Below are 19,895 nucleotides of genomic sequence, written 5' to 3'. Positions count from 1 at the left end.
CAGGAAGGAAAGAACATTTTATCTAATGCCCTTTATATTTCTTTTGCTTCTATCCCTGTTTAGGGGTAAAACCTGATTTTCAGCAGGGTACTTTGAGATAGGTTCACTGCCAAAATAAGTAGACTGCAGCTTGAGTGGATGGTATTTAATTTGGATTTACATTCTTTTATTAGAAAGGGTTTTTTAAAAAAATTGTCAGGTTCCTAAAGTTATCTCCATAAGCTACTTGCCATCCGTTTATCCAGCTCATGTGTATGGAAATCTTATCTCAATAGATAAGCCACAGATGAATTAAGAAAAAAATCCATTTTACTCTCTCAATTCTATGTAGGAATAAAAATACAAGCTATATACGTAAAGTTTGACCTAGCCATCACTCAGGCCCTGTATATTTGAAGATCACATCTGTGCTTTTTGCCTCACAGGTATCTCCCCTGTGTGTCTGAGATGAAATCGCTACCTTCCCATAGTGTCCATATTTGTAATGTTTGTTTAAAAATTGGATGCCCGCTATAAAAATAGCATTGCAACGTCAAGGGAAATACGAATATTCAGCAGCAATGTTATGCTCCTACATTTTTTTTTCTTTCTTTTGCCAGAAGACAAGATAGGTTTATAATCGATGAGACTCTCTGGCTTAGACTGCACTGACCCAGAAGTCAGTATGAGAAGGCATGAGACCATTATTGCTAGTATGACCGCCATGTCCAGTTCCACCAAAAAAGACTCTATGTGTAGAACGGAAGAGGCACTGAGTGATGAAGCCCCAGGAATAGTCATTGCACAACTGTTTTTGAGAGTTATAAGTAAAATATAATCCTTTTTGTCCTTTTGTAGGCTAAAGTAAGGGTGCTACCTGGAATGCATTTTACATGTATAATATTGATCAGACAATATTATTTGTTTCTTATTCAATCAAATATTTTAAAAAATTACAGTTCAGCTCGCCACTAGCTCCATTTATCAGAACACATCCATCTAATTGGTCAAGAGGTCTTTAAGACTTAACGTGGATTTTCCAAGGACATTGTAAATTATGAACTACCTCGCCACATCTTAACCATACAGAGTATCACAAATAATAACTACCCTTTTGTTACACAAGAAGTGAAAATGAAATTTTATTTTGTTAGGTATTTCTTCTCTAAAAAGTGGATTTGAACCTGATCCCAAGAAAAAATATATTCACATTAAATACAATTAGATGAGAACATCTACAAACAGAACTGGAGATATTAAAAGTGACGCCATTATCAGCCTATGTCTTTAAGGCTATAAGCATAGTCTCTGGGTCTCCACCTCCTGTCCATCTGATGTGTGTTATGTGTCTCAGCATTACTTCCTTGCTTTCACTTCCTCATTTTTGGGAGTATGCTGTCTGACCTTAGAAATGCCTTTGAAAATATTGTGTCTGTGGCTCTAGGGCCATGAGTTTCAATTTTCCTGGGCTTGGGCCCCGTTTCCTATGCCATTCAGAAGATGGTTTTAAAACATAGGTGACAGGAGTGAAAGGAAAGGGGTCAGTTTACTCAAATATTGATACTCAGGGTATGGTCCATGCATGAGCAGCGTCCATCCCTCGGCACTGAAAACTTGTTGAAAATGCAAAACCTCAGCTCCACTCACTCAAAGTCTACATCTTAACAAGAACTGATGTGATTTGGAGCACATTCCAGTTTGACTGAACTAGGGGCTCCCTGGCATTCTGGGGGAGTCACTGGGCTTAGTAGAGGCCACTCTGCTCTTGGTCACATGGCAATTTTAGATGCCTGCTGCCTCCATCTTACAGTTTTCACTGGTGACCAAAATTGACAAATTGATCTCTCTCTGCTTGTGTTCCTCCTGGTTGAGCAGAAAGCACCACAGAAGAGTTGAGGAGATGCTGGGGATAATTCTTGGGGAACCAGAAATTTCTAGAAAAGGAGGGCTCTGTTTCTCACTCTAGTGATTACACCTAAGGTAACTAATAGCAAATTGTCTAATAGCGAATACCTGTTAGGTTAATTTTAAGTCATAATGACAATAAAAACACAAAGTCTTTTTGCATCAGCTTTGCCAATAGAAAAACGCACTCTGCTCTCATGACACATTTTATTAGCTGCTTTTTCTGTCCTTTGGTTTGCATACGGCAAAACAAACAAACAAACAAACAAACAAACAAACCACTGCTTGTGTTTCTAAAGATACTGGGAAGTGAATGCTACCTACCACCATACCCTTTATTTTATTTTCAACTCCGCGAGAAAATGCTACTGTGACTTTTCCCTGCTGCCTTTTTTATACTTTCTACATTTCCTAGGACAATCGATTCCAAGCCCTTTTAAATCTCAATGGGCTGAAGCTGGGCATTCAGGTTGGTTGGCCAGGTGCAAGCTTCTCTTCAAAATATGACAAAAGTCACGGCTGAAATATGGAGCGGCAAAAATGCCGGAGAGTTTTGCCAAGCTGCGGCCCAACAAGGCCGACTGTTTATTAGCCGGGGGCAGTGGGGCAATGTGGGGGGAGGGGCACACGGGCAGTATGCCATCTGCATAATGAGCAACCTAGCTTTAAAAAAAAAAGGAACGATTTGCTTCCGTTCATTCTTCTTTGAGCGTTTTTTTTTCCATTAAAAACAAAACAAAAAGGTAATTCAGAGAATCAATAGTGCAGAAACCAAATGAAATAGAAGAGGTGAGAATGGAAAGACATTTAATGATCTTAAGCCCGATATTCAATCCCCCAGAACTTCTATTCCAATGACACCCCAAAATTCACAGTTTCAACCGCCATAGCATGAAGCCTCGATGTGGCACACAGTTTTGTACCACTGAGCAGATGCTACAAAATAAGGACGGAACAGTTGCTGGTTCATCTTAGATAATCACAGCCGATTAAGCAGTGGCTTCATTACAGTGTTTTTACTATGCATTATTTTTACTATGCTGCGTCCTTTGAAATAATGGGAATTGATTTCACAGAGCTTTTGCATATTACTGATCCTCAGTAATGTTGCCGAGTAAAACCTTTTTCCATCCTGCCGCTGTGAAAAGGCACTAATTGGGGAAGAATAAGGTTCCCCCATGCAAGGTTCTCTTCCGCAGCTTTGACGCTGGGACGGGAAACTCTATGTGGGCCTTTGTGGTTTAGCAGCTGTAGCTTTGTGTCCTGATTTAGCTGACCTAAAATTCACACGCTCCCAGATCACACTGCGGCGGCTGCACGGCCCTGGGCTCCCCCTTCTTGGCCCTCCGCTCCCCCTTCCAACAGTACATTACTCCTGCTGGATAAAACAACTGGAAATGTGCCAGTGATGAATGGGGAGCCCAGAGAATGAAAGCAGAGACAGCGATGGTCAGTGTCTTCTGAAATCAGACACAGAGCTTCAGATGCATTGAATTTTTTCCCTTGACTTTGGGTCCCTTGGTGCATAGGTCAGCTCTACCTGGTCAATTGGCTCATTTCCCTGACGAGTGCATCTGCAAACATATTCTCTGACAGACATGCTGACAGTAGACAGACCCCTGTCTCTTCTTTCCCAAGTCGCCGTCATTGCTGATTGACTTGGCAATAACCTCTTCGTTCCTCCTAGAAATAATTTTTATAGGGAGCATCTATGTTCTTTCTCCAGCCTTCATCTCCAAGTCAGTGGAAATTTCCCCTTGTTGGGAGTGAGAGGTCTTGAGTGTTGGGGAAAGAACAAACAGTGAGAGGAAACAGGCAGCCTGGGATCCAGGGCAGCGTCTTGTCATGCATTAGCTATAGGACTTGGGCAAGACATTGAGCTTCACCGGTACCTCCCTTCCTTCCTATGTAACATTTTCTTCTGCATGATTAAGGCAGCCTTCACCTTCACACTGTTACCTTTGGGGAGTTCTGCTATTAAAGAGACACTCCCGTACAATAATTCATTTGCATCACATTATCAACACAGCAAGCAGGCTGGGCTTGACTGCGCTGAAGACATTAGGAAGAGGGTAGATTGACTCATGATACGTGTCAAACTCTTAGAACAGGACCTGGCAAGGTTTTTTCTATGTGCTATGTGGAAATATTTCAGCAGGGGCAGTTTATACAACTCACTAAAACATTTTAGATGATGAGGCTGGATGGATTCGGTAATAATAATCTAAAATGACTTTAAATATAATTTGGGTGGGGGCAATCTGTTTCAGTAAAGACCCGGAAGTATTTCCATAAGACTGCACAGAATTCCAAGTTGATTGTTAGTTCCACCTAGTTACAATTGCAACAGTTCAGGAATTGCTCTGAAAATTTCCCCAAATATGTTTGTTCCATGAAACATTAAGTCAATGAGATGGGAATGGTTATTCTAGACATGCACGCACACACACACACACACACACACACACACACACACACACACACACACACACACACCACAACACACATATGCAGACACATACAGGAAGTTTTCATGGTGAAAAACAATTTGTGAGACTTGGATGAAATATAGTTTGATTGCAGGATGTTCAAAGCCTTTTTTATCTGCAAATGTGCATCATGAATCTCCTAGAGAGAGGTGGTCTTTACAGCATTTTTGCAACTCATATGACCATTGAACTCTTGGTGGGGAAACCCCAGTTACTTCCTTACTGAACCAGTGCTTCTCAGAACACAATTTGTTAAACATTAATACAAATTCAATCTGTTGTAAAGAAATAAAAATCCAAGGCTGACTCCTAGACATTGCTTTAAGTAGGTGAAAATCAAATGCATCGGGCAATAATTTTTAGGGGAACTCTTAGTTCCTACTTTATATCATTGTCTATCTTGGTCAGGTCAAAAGGCTCTAGAATGGGCAGTTTTAAGAGGTAAGTAAAGATGGTGCATGCATTAACTTTTTGGCTTAATTTCATATGAGGTATTATAGCATTTATAGCCTGCCATGAAGAAGCACCCCAACATACCATTTAATCTTGGTCACCCATTACACACAGAACAAACTAAATTTTATTAATAGTGCCATCAAACTGGTCCCCATTCTCCAAACTATGAGCTTCCCTGTCTCCCTGCATTGGCTCACAAAATGCTTTTTTCTAAAAATCCCTTCATCTTATGGTCACTTAAAAAATCCTATGTATCCTTGAAGAACCATATCAAATACTAGGAAGCTTCCTTTTGTCTTCTTACAACTAGTTTTTTCTCTGGTTCTTACTTAGCAATTAATACTGATACTAGTATTGGGAACATATTTCCTCATTTTATAATTAACTCTTATTATTAGTGTAATTCCCATTTCTTAAGCATTTTTCTTTCTGAGCCAGACACAGTGCTAGGTTTGTATCCACAATCTCATTAATGTATAGCCTATGCCATGACGGGTATCCATCTCTCTTCCCACACCCTTCCCCCACCCCCATGTGATCACAATCTCTTCCACAGTGAAAGGGCCTTAGTGAAGTTTATTGAATCAATAGACGTGCTAAAATTGTATTTTAATTGAGACTCAATGTCTGAGATGAAAGTAGGCCATCTTTCCAAGTTGATTTTGCTTTGATCAAAACCCTGAAGATGTCTTGTATTAATGTCTTGCTGTTCATAGGCTTTGCTGTTGTTTTGGACACTGTTTTAGACTCTAGAAACCATGAGAAGTTGACAGAGAATATTTCACACTCCAGTATGGTATGTTTCTTTGGAGAACCAAGGGTTAGTCTTAGGATTGAAGAAACCTTTTTGTAGAAAAGTGGCATTCTTTGTTTTATTCCTAAGTCACAGGGATGCCATCACTTGGGTTAGATTTAGCTGAGTTAAAATGACCACTTTCAGGGACCGGCTGAGTGGTGCGTTGGTTAAGAGTTGGCTTGGGACGCCAGCTCTTAGCAGCAGAGCCCCAGTTCAAATCCCACATTAGGGCCAGTGACACTGCACCCTCTACAGCTAAGATGGTGAACAACAGCTCGACCTGGAGCTGGGCTGCTGTGAGTGACCAGCATTGGCATAGGCTGCAGCCCCTGTTGCAGTGGGTTGCCGTGAGCCTCCGTGAGCTAGCCATCCAATGGCCAGTGAGTGACTGTCTCATCCGGGAAGAGAATAATGATAATACCAACATGGGCCAGTGAAGCAAATTCCTCCACAACTAGACAGAAGAACAAAAGGACAGCAACTTGTCTGTTCCCCTTCCCCGATTCCCTAACGCTGTTCCCCTCTCCCAATTCCCCAATAAAATCTTTAAAAAAAAAAATGACCACTTTCAGTTCCATACATTTTCTTGAGTACCTACTATGTGCCAAGACATCATGGATACAAAGTTAATGAAGATATCCCAGTGTACTCTAATGGTGAAGACATATAGAATAAAGACACTATTTCAACAAAATGTAGTGAGTTGTAAGGCTGATGTATGCACTGGGTGATATAGAAACTTAAGAAGATACGTTTGCACTAACAGGAAGGTATAAAAGCCCAAAATAACCCAAATTTCTACCACCTTTAAACTTCTAAATTTTATCTATGTGTATACATAATGTTAGGAGAATTAATCTGTTGGCTTTTCGCATCTCTTGTTGGAAAACGCCTATGCTGCTAAGATTCCATATATCTTCTGTTTCGGAAGTCTGTCCTAAGTAGTTTCTGTGTCTTATGCCCAGATCTCTAACTGAAGGGGACAGGGGGCTGACTTTCCTTCAGCTGGAATCAATTTTTTCTACCCAAGTCCATTTTCTAGAATTAATCGTTTAGGAAGAAGCTCAATTTTGCTGGAAAATTCAGAAACTATTTTAGCTACAGCTCCACATAATAAAGCAATTGTGTAATTAGTAATACATTTGTCACTCCTTTACTAAGTGCGAAAAAAAAAAGTAACACATGTATTGCTTTAGTGTAAATCCTGACAGCGGAGACTTTTTCCAGGGAATTACACCATTAGACCATAAAAATGTCAAGGCCCAAGTTTACTGTTCCTACTAATATTCTAAAATATTCTCTTAGGCTGACATCTCTGTCAATTAAAATTAAACAAAATTGCATTCTGCCATGTACAGTTCAAGGAGGAAGCTTTTGAGTTTATGGCTGCTATTTGAATTGATTTTTAAGATGGCATCTGTAAAACTTGGCTCGAACAAAATGGGCTGGGATGTATTTAAGGACTTGTCAGTTCAAAAAAATGTTTTTAAAGATCATCAATTGACAGGCAGAATAGACTGCACGCGTCTCCAGGTTTCTCAGCTATTAAAATAAATCTAGCGATTCTTTTGACTTGAATGTTTGTCCTGACATAATTCAGCATGAACACGCGTCTGACTTGTTGCGGATTTCTGATAGTTTTACAGAGAACACCATAAACAAGAAAGCCTGTGAGTGTTGCCCCCACTTGCTCAATTCGCAGATTTGGGACAGCTCCTTGTCCTGGTGTTTCCCACAGCGGAGCAGTGCAAACGTGCTTTCTCACGGGACTGTCATTCTTTGAGAGGAGAGGAAGACGCAGGGTGGACAGCGAGCACTTTTGGCAGGAGGACTCTGCCAATGAACTCTTCGGGGAGATCACCCTCTGCGACAGGGACATGAGCAAAGTAAATCTCCGTTCCAATTCCTCTAAAAGGAATTTAAGAAGCTGTCTTTGGGCTCACTCTGATTGCCAAACCTTAATGTGCAGTGCTTTATTGGTGCATTTAAGGCAAGCATTATTTAATGATCCAGAGTTTCTTAGGGCCAACGCGCCTCCCTCATTCTTTGTTAAGCACCTTGTGGAGGCTCAATGCGTCTTTTCGGGTCACCTGGCTACCACTTAAAGGAAAGAGATAATATCTGAAGCAGCTTAAAAGGGTGTGTGTCCTTTTGAGCAAGTTCAAAATGGTGCTTTAGCTTGGCTGACGTCTTGAATAATTTGTGCGGGCGGGAAGAAGGGGTTTGCAACATTAGTGTTTTTTAATGAACAGGTGCTTTGTGGAGACACAAAGGAAATGGTACCCCAGAAAAAGCAATGAGGATTGGCGGAAACTTTCTTCTTTGCTTTAAGTCGAAGAGTCTGGGATGTTTGGGGACTATCATGTAAGGAGCATCTGGGTCTTGTCCTGAAGGATGGCATCTTTCTAAGAAGTCTTATGTAAACTTCCATGAATTTTAAGGGAACAGCATCATGTCTAGCTTTTTAACTGCTGAATCCCCCTTTCCTAGCATATAGCTAACACATAGGAAAGGCACCATATTTTTGAAATTGCAAATAAATGAATAAATGAAAAGCAGATCCAGTATTAGAACACTGAACTCTCTTCTCATATCATCTATGATGCAGTTTTATTCATGTCCATTACTTGAGTTGCCATCTTTGCATGAATAATTCTTCATTAAATCTATGAGCCACATCTTTTGTCTGAGGTCAAATCTGTATACTCTACTGAGGTGTGGTGATAGTTAATTTTCTGTCAAATTGATTGGGACATGGGTGCCCAGATAGTGGGTCAAACATTATTCTGGGTATTTCTGTGAGGGTGTTTTAGGATGAGATTGACATTGTAAAATTCATCACTAGACTGGGTAAAGTTGATTGCCCTTTTGAATGTGGGTGGGCCTCATCCAATCAGTTGAAGGCCTGAATAGATCAAAGAGGCTTGCCCTCCTGCAAGTAAGAGGGAATTCCTCCTGCCTCATTGCCTTAGAACCTGTGCATCAGGGTTTGTCCCCACCTTCAGACTCAAACTGTAACATTAGGTCTTCCTGGGTCTTGAGCCTGCTAGCTTTAGGACTAGAACTACATCACCAGCCTTCCTGAGTCCCCAGCTCCCAAGTCATCCTTGGATCTTGAGACTTGACAACCTCCATAATTATATAATTTCTCATGATTATCTATGTATGTATGTATGTATGTATCTATCTATCTATCTATTATCTATCTATCTACCTACCTACCTACATACCGATCTATGTTGTGCTTCTCTAGAGAACCCTGACTAGTACAGAACACTTGATCTACACACACACACACACACACACACACACACACACACACACACACACACACACACCCATCTTAGCTGTCTGTCATTTCCTAATAAATCACATCACCATCCAATCCAGTTATGCGAAACATTAAGGAATCATCCTTGGCTCCTCCCACACCCTCCTCTGCTGATGGTTTGTCCCCCCATCCAAACTATCATCACACTTAGTTGGTTTTTATCTCAATAGATCTCTGAGATATGTGTACGTCTACCCATTCCCATTGTTCCACCGTAATCCTGGAGACCATAACATTGGTAGGCTTGCTTTATTCTTTTTAACTTACAGTCTCTCTTGGCCTCTCCACACTGTAGTGATCTGTGTGATCTATCTTTTCAAAACATACAGTTGATTATTTCACTTTGCTTAAACATTTTACTGGCTTCCCATGGCTCTGGGGATAAGAAAAATCATCCCTAACTTGACCCACAAGACTCAGTCCCCCTTTGCCTGTGAAGAGTATATGCTTTTAGTCCCATTGTCATTTTTATTAGCGCCCCCTTTCACTCTCAAATGTATCTAGGTTTGGACAATAAATGATATGGTCACCTTTCTCTGACTGAGATTCAAGTGGGCCAGTTTACATTCTCAACTGGTGAGCACCAAGAGCATTCTCAGCTTCTTAAAGAAATATTTTCTGAACAAGCAGACCTGTCGTGATTGAGACAAAATACAGGTGCTAGCAACTCAGGAGCCATGTTTTTTATAAAGTATTTTCCAAAGTTCCCCAGAGAGGAAAAGAGAGGCCATGGGGCCCTTGACCCACTGAGTAGGGGGGAAAAAAAGAGGTTGGTGACAGAAAGACATTAATTCATGTGCTGTGATTTTGAATTATGTGTTTTCTTTACACCTTCAAATTAAGATCAACTGGAAGACTAACCCCCAGTTCAACCTTCCTGTAACGGTTATAAGCCATGGAAGTTAGTCCAAACCCCTGGATTTCTTGTATAAATTCAATGTTTTGTATTACATGAAACCAAACTGTATTGTTATTTTACGATAAATTTTAAAAGATGGCATGAGCCTCTGTTTTCAGACGCAAAGATAGAGAAATTTTCAAAATAAATGGACATTATTTGTAATGTTATTTACCACGAAGGTTGGCCTTTTCACAAATTTAAATTATGTATTTATCATCTGTGTTTGAAGATTGCTAAAGTTTCAGAAAACTTGGCAAAACCATCCAAGGAGGTCATGCTGTATAGGGGTTTCTTCGCCTGCAATATGGGTTCTTTTATCTCCTGACATAATTGTGGGGATGCAAAGAGCTAACTGGTGTAAACTGTGTAAAATGTTCTGAGGTAGATGCAAGACCACTATATTCCAAGACTGTAGGTTATCTTTATTATTATTTAGAGTCTCTAATATGTAACACATTACACATGTACTTACTCTATTCTTAGATGGATATCCTTATCCATCTAAGAATAGAGTAACCTATCCAATAGGTTTTCCTATCCATCTAAGTGTCAAACCAGATCTCAGTTGGTGAATATTTAAGAAATAGTGAGCGTAGATAGCAATGTGTTCAAAATTCTGAAATGACAAACTTTCTATCATGTGACTATAAACAGAAAATCATAAAGGAGATGCTCCCGGGTCTCTCATGGTCCAGCCCCACCGCCATCCCTTCAGCCTTATCTCACTCTTCTGTGTGACCAGCACACTGACTTCCGCCCCACACAGTCCTCAGCCATGCCCATCTAACTTTTGGGACGTGGTGTCACTTACTGGTGACCATAAACTACAAATGATGTGCAAATCTCCAAAGAGCTTACGAGACAGTTACATACAGAAAACATACACATGGAACTGTAAGTAAACAGGTAAAAAATGGATATCACATTGTTTTCTACATTAAAAAAAATCACTTATGCATATTCCTTACTCTAGTTGCCTCTTATATGAACTTCTTGATTGGCTGTTTCGATCTTTCCAAGTTCCTTAGGCTAATTGACTTTTATTTGCCTCACACTCTGGTTCAGTTAATAGCTTTGCATATTCTGGAATTTCTTTCCTGATTTTTGGTCCATAAATTCAAATGATTTATTTGGTGAACGTCTGATTCTTGATGTTCTGCATATGCTAGGTTGAGAACACAAATACCAGTATGTTTATATCAACTAAAGATCCCTAAAAAGTGACTCGGACCATCGTGGAATTCTGAAATGCACTCTGAGATGAAAGTATGTCTGTCTGGTGTGTTATTGTGGAAAGCATCCCCAGAGGAGCCTGGCCTGACCCCAAAATGTTTTCCTTCATTGCTGGCGGGGATGAGTTTGGTCCACTCTTGAGCTGGTCTCACTGCTCGCTATGTAATTGTTTATTATGATTCCCAGGCAGACCTCTATGATAAATAATTAAGATTTGCTGTACATGTAGATATTTATATTTTGTAAATGCAGTCCAGGTTTCTCTGCTCACCCCCTCCTGGAGGGGATATAATCAGATGGGTGAGGATAACAATACAAACAGCCATGAGAGCCTCCTGCAAGCAAAATGGCTCAACTCCTCATTCCCAATTCAGGCACTTTCCTGATTCTGGCACAGGCACAGCCAAATGTCACATCTTTATCCACGGTGACTGAAATCCTTCTATTACAAGTTAGTTCTGCTGTTCCTTCTGTACCTGCAGAGGCCATGTTTATCCTCACAGTTTTGTCATCATCTAATTGTATCATTCCTTCATTACTGTCATCTTTATGCACCTGGTCACTCACATGGCCACCATCATCATGGGAGGGAAGAATGTGAACCAAAATACGACCACTACTATGAGGCAGAAAAATTAGGGACACTGTCTCTCCGTTTCTTTACTACAGACACACTGAACTAACTTTTCAGTTCCTGCTGCCACCCTCCCCCTAGGACTTGGCAGAATCTGTTACAAAGACAGGACAGGACACAACAAGAGCATCCGTGCAAAACTGACAGTCAAATTCAGCCATTCTCACCAACATTTAAACATCCAATACCACACAGAGCGCTTCCACCCTCTCTTCTCAAGTGTGTTGCTTCCCCATCCAGCTACGTTGCGAGGTTAGGGGCAGTCGGTGGCCATTGCTGGAGAGTTCCTGTTCCAGGGGACAGCTGATCACATCAATGCACCCAGTCATTTTAGGTAACGGAGAAGATTTATTATAGTTCTAGACCCATGGCACACTATAGTTCTGTGACTTCAGCAGTTCTATCAAATTTCTATTGATTTATAAAGTTTCTTTTTGTTACCATGACATATATTTATCTGCATTATTTGGTGTACAGGCTAAACTTTGATAATCAAGAGGAGCAAAACCACAATGACTCAAAGGAGATAAAAGTCAGGATGAGTCAGAGAACAGTCGAGAGAGAGGGAGCCAGTCCGGGTGCCGGCTGACGCGCCACAGAGTCTGTGGAGTCCTGGCTTCCTCTGCGGAGTCCTGGCTTCCTCTGCGGTGATGTTGTGCTGCTCGGCGATTCCTTGATGCAGAGCCCTCGATTATGTGGTTACAGCTGACTAACAGGAACCACAAGAAGGAGGAAAGTGACGCACTGGAGGGCAAGGGATAAAGAGGGAAGTGCACACAGTGCAGTTTGCTTACACGCCGTGGCAAGGACATGGATGTGGCCATATCAAGGTACAGTCTGAGGTACAGTAAGGTACAGTAAGTCTGAGACATGTAGTGTTCAGTTGGGGGGGCCATCTGCTACCTAAGAGTTAGGAGGGGGGTTCTATTACTAACAAGAAGGACAGAAGGGTGACTGGATGACAGCCAGTAGCCTTTATCACCATACTCTATGGAGATACCTGCTGGATGAACTACTGAGCTGAGCAGCTCATGTGATGTGAGATGAGTGGGCACCATTGCTGCCAGTTAGGAGCGATGTCTCAGACTAGTAGGAGAAGGTGGCTTGGGAAGTCCCTAAGCGGAGCCATGGTACCCTAGGTACACACATGAAGGGAGAAACAAGCAACCAGAGGGATAATGGTGGGTGCTCGATGCATGTGATCAGACATTCTTGAGGTAGTTTGAGTCTTCTAAATTTCCTTTTCACATGATGTGAAAAGTTCTAGAATTCCAAACAGTGCCAAGGACACAAAAGCATGGTGACTGACAAGCATCACAAGCAAAGCAGAGGGTCAAACCCTGTGGCCACAATGACAGCAAGAGAGACAGGGCAACTCCTCCCACAAAACTTAACGGAGAAAAAAGAAAGTAATTATGAGCCATTAAATAATGGTAAATGTATGAAAGACTGAAGGAGCCGCAGATGGTGCTAATAGCATGCGTGTCATGAGTAACCTAGTCTAGATGATGTAAGGCTTTTCCAAGAAGGTGATGTTTCATTCACACCTGTAGCATGGGTAAGGATTAGGGTGAAACAGCATATGTGAACTCAGGAGGGGAGCTGGGAAACTCGGCTGTTTAAAGCACAGGTTTCTCATCTATAAAATGGGAATATCTCCCTCTAAAGGTTGTTGTGAGGATCAGGTGAAATAACACAGGTTAAGGCTTAGTAACAAGGCTGGCAGGAGAAGAAGTGGAGCAACGGGTAGCTTTTATGGTTATATTTATAGCAACATTATTTCTACTCAGCTAGAAAGCTGAAGGATATTTATGCAAATGAAGCCTCTCATTTGACTCTAGAAACATTTTGCCATGTCTTCATTCTTTTTAATTTCATATATATGTAAACACACACACACACACATTTATACCATCACAACATGACACTTAGGCAGCAGAAACAAGAAGGCACAGAGAAAGACTGAACAAATAGGAGTTTAGGAGACATATAGTTGTACCTACTGAAAGTAGTGGCATATCTAGTTAATGGTGGCTAAAGCAATTGAGGCACTTAATTATGTACCATCCAGAAAGACCAGACATAGGTGGTTCTGCGATCAATCAGTGCAGCAGCTTCACATCCCGGAGGGCTTTCCAACACTCTATACCACCTTCTTCAGTATTGCCTCTTGTTTACAATATGGCTGCCACAGCTCCAGGCAACTCAGCCTTCCCCACATGCATTCAAAACATACAGTGAAGGCCACATGCAAAAGGAATGGTTTCTTTGTTTTCTTTGATCAGTGAGCAAAGTCTTTTCCTGGAGCACCTAACAGATTTTTCTCTTGTGAAACTGCCCACCTCTGGCTACAAGTGACACTGTAGAATTCACCGAGATGGTTGTGGTAGACTTAGGTTATTATTAGTAGCCTAGGGTTTTATATATTATCTCACTTAATTCTCACAAAATCCTGGAGAGGGAGGCTTTATGCTTTACCATAGATAAGAAAACCTTGGCTCTAACAGCTGAGTTCCTGGGTTTTAGGGTCACATGTGTGGTAAAGAGCAAAACTGAGATCCCAAATCAAGTAAGTCTGACAGCAATTCCTGGCTATCTAAAAGAGATTATTTCTCCAACATGATGGAAAAGCCTGTGCGATGTGGCTCAAAGAGAATTTGACTAGTATGAGTTTGAAGTGCAATTACTAATGTGAGCTAGAATTTTTTGAGCACCAATGTTTGGGTCAGGCACCATTCTAAATTCTGTAAATGTAAATAAGTAACATGTGCTCCTACCTGTTACCCCCATTTTATAGACCAAGGCATGGACAATTAAGCCATGTGCCTAAGCTCACGTGGTTGGCCTTGAGGCTATCTGACTCTGGGGTCCAACCCATTAACCACTCTGCAGGGCTGCCTCTAAAGAGCTCTCCGTCATAACCGCAAACTCTGAGATGTTTTCCTCCACCATTGGTGCTCCTGGGAGCCCCTTTAGAGTGTACCCCAGACAAGTGTGAGGTGGCTCCACAGTGCTTGCTTGGGGTCAGGACCTCCCTCCACAGGACAGAAGCCACACCAGGACATGGCAACCCCATATTAGAACGAGCTATAAGGGACAAAAGTGTTTGATGAAAGAAAGCAAATGAAATGACTAACGACAACGATCCACTGGTGAAAGTTTATCTTTTTAGTCCTAAAGTTCTCGCAAAAGGCCAGATAAAGGTTTAGATGATGATGAGAGTTCATAGGTCTGTTCAATCCAATTTTTCTACTTGTCTTAAAAGGAAATAGCTGACAGAATGGGTAACCACCACCATCAAAGGAAATGGAATAGCAAAAGAAAAAAAAAGAAAAAAAAGAAAAAGAAAATACAGAAACAAATAAGTATGTAGTAAAATAAAATTTCCCTTAAAACTAGGTCTATGTCTGTGTGAGACAGGAGAAGAAACAGCAGGACGACCCAGAGCATTTGGAACTGACTTTGGCAATGATGTAGTGAGATACCAAAGAGGACATGTTGTGTCGGGAGTAGGGAGGTGAGTTTTTCTCTCATCTGTAAGTATGGACTCAAAAATGTAAGGGGTAGAGAGACAAGAAATTATTTATGGGAGTTCAAATTAAGAGCCTTTGGTCTGACAGTGTTCACATTATATTTGCATTGTATTTTCTTTGTGATGATTTTGACCTTGATCTTCTCCCCGCTAGAACAGCAATTCACAAGTGAACCATTCAAAATAATCCACATTGAAATAAGACACAGGGTGTCCCTCCCAGGTCACCAAGAGCCAGTGCTCAGTGGAGTTAGACAGAGGAGCCCAGCCTTTGCAGTTGGCTCTCAGCTGATTAAACTCATTCATGGCTGGGCTGCCGAACAAAAATAAAAATATAGCCTCCCATCTTCTGCCCCATATTTTTCTTTTTTTTTGAGCGACCAGACAGATATAGGACAGTAGAAAAATTTCTACTTTAAAGTAAAGCAAGGAAATAGGAAACAAATTATGTATACATATATACCTTAGTATATACCAGAATACTTGCATATGCGTCTGTGTGTATGTGTGTGTGCGTATATACATAAGAGATTAAATTTATTAGTTTACTTTGGCAAAAAAAAAAAAAAAGGAAATGGCTAAATACTTTACACCTTGAAGTTGATAATATATAAATATAGTTAAAATTTAATTTTAATAAAGGTAGCTTTGTTTCTCTTTCCTAAACTAAATTGCAGCAATAAAACTATGATACATCAATTAAAATATTTTTGCAATAATTATCACAGTAGGTGAAAATATTGAAGGGAAATAAATTGACCCAACAGTTATCACAAATCTCATTTCTAGCTGATGTGGCAAGAGTTTTCTTTGGAGTACTTCATTTTTCTAGTTAAAAGTGAGGCTGGAATTAATTTAGAGTTAACTTGAAAAAAATTCCACTTGGAAAAAATACACCAAAAAATTGCCATCATTTCTGGAATTGAAGATCATGTGTGAATCTTGTTACTTTTTTGCTACTCTTTTGTAATTTCCAAGTTTTGTATAATAAGCTTGTGTTAAATAATCAAGTAATTAAGAAAAGCTATTTTAAAATAAACTGTACATAATATTTTCCTTGTGTTGAGAAACAATATTTGTATTCAACCAAATAAAAGATTAAAGACAAAAGTTTCATTTAGTAAACTACCTAAATTCAGAAAATAGACAACTGAATCAGGTAATGCGTCATAACTGAGGTTGTCTAAATAGTTGTTTTCAGTAGGGGAGAATACATAACATACTGAAATTCTTTATGAATTGTTCAATTCTTCAAATGTTTTCTACCTTTACCCAGCAAATTCAAGAATACTTTTTTTATTTTCTGAGAAATAATATATGTAGTTTGTGTAAAAATGTTTTTTTTCCATTTCTGAATTTCATAACTTCCTTTCATAGAAAAGCTTGCATTTTTTTTCTTTTCTATCTTTTTTCTTTTTTGTGTGTGTGTATGTACAAAATATCTGTTTCGACTTCATGGGCCTTTAACATTTAGATTTGAACATATATTCTCCTGGTTTAGTACTCACAGGGAATTTGGAAGATTCTCACAGGCTGATTTCTTATAAATCGTAGAAACCAGCTCTATCCTAGATCTGTGGTTCTCCCACCACCAATCTGTTTTATTGTTTTACCATCATTTAAAATCTTCTTATCTTGTAAGCACTTACAGAGACTCTCTAACTATAACTTCAGGAACGCATTGAGCTTGCTTTTCAAAGTCATTCATCATCAGAGATATGTTTTTGTTCGTGTTTTCTTTTGTAAATCATTTTATTATGGTAAGGTGCCTCTGGATGCTGGCATGATAATAGGCTATATAAATGATTTTGTCCTGTATTTGTGTTGTGTATACTTTATCGTAATAGCACTCTCGGGTCAAAAGCAGCCAATATTATTCCGATTAATTCCTGTCTAGACACTCATAAATTGTCCTTTAATTTGCAGAGAGAAAACAAAGTCATATGAAGCCTAACCTTTCCGGCTGCAGAAACTGCACCTGGCTCTGGTGGGCGCGAGCTGGCCCACCTCCCTGCGCCCTTCACAGCGGCCGTCCACAAGGCTCCCAGGGTGAGCATGGTGTCCCCTTGGCTCGGCCCAGGTAGCTAGCCGAGGCCCGCCAGTTGGCATGCTGCTCCTCAAAAGGAGCACACAAAACCTAATCCCCCAACACAGCTTCAGACAAACGCTCATTTTATTTACTCATATTCATCTCCCCAGAAGAAAGAAAAAAAGGAAGAGAAAATAGCTTGCTTAATCCCAGTACTAACACCGTATTGATTCACATTCATGTTCTGTATTTATTGACGTGCATGGCATACAATGGGGGCTATCATTTAGGCTACTGTGTTCCAGGAAAGGCGCAGTCACATTAGGGAAAGAGATGAAGCACACAGTTTATACAGCCCTAATTTCATGTAATGTAAACCTTTCAAACACTGCACAAGGGAGTGAAAATGCGTGTTCTAATGAAAAACCAAATGCATACCAAATGGATTTATCTTGAAGCTAATTATGGCTGCACAATATCTGTCCTCCAAAGTCCACCGTTATTTCCTAAACTTGTATAATGAAATTAACTTCTTTGGCTTTGCAGCAGCTTTCTGTATATCTCATTAACCGATTGTAAGTGCATTTGTGCTCGAGAGCACAGCGTAGGGTTTTGCTTTGTGACATCTAGTGTTCAGTGTTTTGAAATTATGCAGGTGCTGTGTATGCTCTAGGCGAACTATATACAGAGCTGGAGTATATAGTGAACACCAGACAGCATATACGTATTACTAGCATATGGCTGCTGTGAGCAGCAGATATGAAAAACACCGCACTCTATTTTTTTGGCCCCTTGGAGATCTTTATTGCCTAGTGGCAGCTGTATTTAATAAAATATTAGTAGCCACTTGAGGTTTCAAGGTGTAACACAATTCCATTTCAATATAACAATTCCATAAATTCAAATAAGAAAACTTCATAGATGCATGATGGGGCTATAATTAAAAAAAAACTTGGTATGTGCTTTCAAAAAACATTTTAGGGCACACTGTACCTGGAGTCAATCTATAAAGTGGATTTTGGGTGATCATTCACATGTCTGAAAGTTGGAAGTGATTATAGAGGCCTCTAAAACAGAGACTGATGGTTTAAATTTTTTTAATTGTTATACCAACAACACAGTCATCTACCCACACAGTCATCTACCCACTGCCTGCAATAAGATTTCTTCTCTTCCCCTATAGCTTTCTTCATGTCTCTTAAAGTCCTCTTTCTTTCCAGACATATCAAATGCAGGGAAGTGCTTAGGAAGCTGTGGCGCACCACATAAGTGTTAAACTTTACTGTTGTTATCTGTAAGTTCATAAAGAAACACATATCACCTTAACGACCTTGCCTAATGCATTCCTCCACATTCAGGGCCCCAGACAGGCAGGGTCACTAGAAGCTTTGATTGGGAAAGAGTGTGGGTGACTCCCTTTACTGATGAAATTCTCTAGAGGAAGTGGAGAGAGAAGTAACCCTCACAGGGATCCAGCAAACAATCTAGAGAAGTTGGCACCCGAAAAGGCTCAGAGCGTCCAGGACGACCGGTTTATTCACAGAATGGGAGTCTCTGAGTGGTCATGGCACAAACACAGGTTGCAACAGCCGCCCCAAGGTGGCTTTGGCTCACAGAGGAGTTTTGCTTGCCTAGCACAGTGATTTTAAAATGACATTTAATAGCTTCTGCATGCACACACTCTCTCTAGTTTATCTTGGTCCCCATGACTCCCTATCAGCTTATACCAGCTTGAGCACCCGGGAGACATTCTAGGTCAAGACTTCTGACACCAAAAAAGGAAGAGCAAGGGACGGGCACATGTGTAAGAGAAGTGGTGAGCTAAGTGAACAGGCAAAACAATGTCAGACCAATACAATAGCCCTCACGATGTGTGCAGTGGGAGGGTCACGGAAGACATCTAAGCATGGTGCAATTTTTATGTGAAACATTATTGCAGGCAGTATAGAGAATGTGAAAAGGGTTCCCGGGCCCAATTCCACTGTGTGTACGGAGGCTTCCCCACATCAACAAGCAATGCCTGGGCACCCTGCTGGTGTCTGAGAATTCAGCTCCACTCTGACACTATCTACCTGAAGATAAAATCGATTCCACAGGTTAAGGGCTCAATCTCACAAAACCAGCCTCTGCTTCAGTTACCTGTGCTTCTGGCAGATTGGCTGCAAGGCAGAGGATCCCACAAGCCCTCCTCGGGTTCTATAATGTGCTACAAGGGCTCACAGAATGCAAGAAAACCCATTGACTCACTAGACTTCCAATTTATTACAAAGGCCATTAAAGGCTTTACAAATCAACAGCCAGGTGAAGAGACACGGAAGGTGACATAAGGTGAGGTTCCAAACACAGGATCTTCTGTCCTCATGGAGGTTGGGGCTGAGCATGGCGGCACGGGGAAGCATTCTGGTTCCCCAACATGGAAGCGCTCCAAAAAAAAAGGCCAACGAGCCATCCTCCTGGGTTTCTATGGAACCTTCACTACACAGTCAAGATGGACTAAGTCATCAACCATTAACAATCAACCTCAATCTCCAGCCCCTTTCCCCTTCCTGGAGGTAGGAGGTGGGGTTGTGGGTCCAAACCTCTAATCTCAGGGTTGGTTCTCCTGGCAAC

This window comes from Hipposideros armiger, unplaced genomic scaffold (genome assembly GCF_001890085.2).
Source record: "Hipposideros armiger isolate ML-2016 unplaced genomic scaffold, ASM189008v1 scaffold_35, whole genome shotgun sequence".
Taxonomy (NCBI): Eukaryota; Metazoa; Chordata; class Mammalia; order Chiroptera; family Hipposideridae; genus Hipposideros; species Hipposideros armiger.
The sequence above is the reverse complement of the archived record's forward strand: the minus strand, read 5'-3'. Positions refer to the sequence as shown.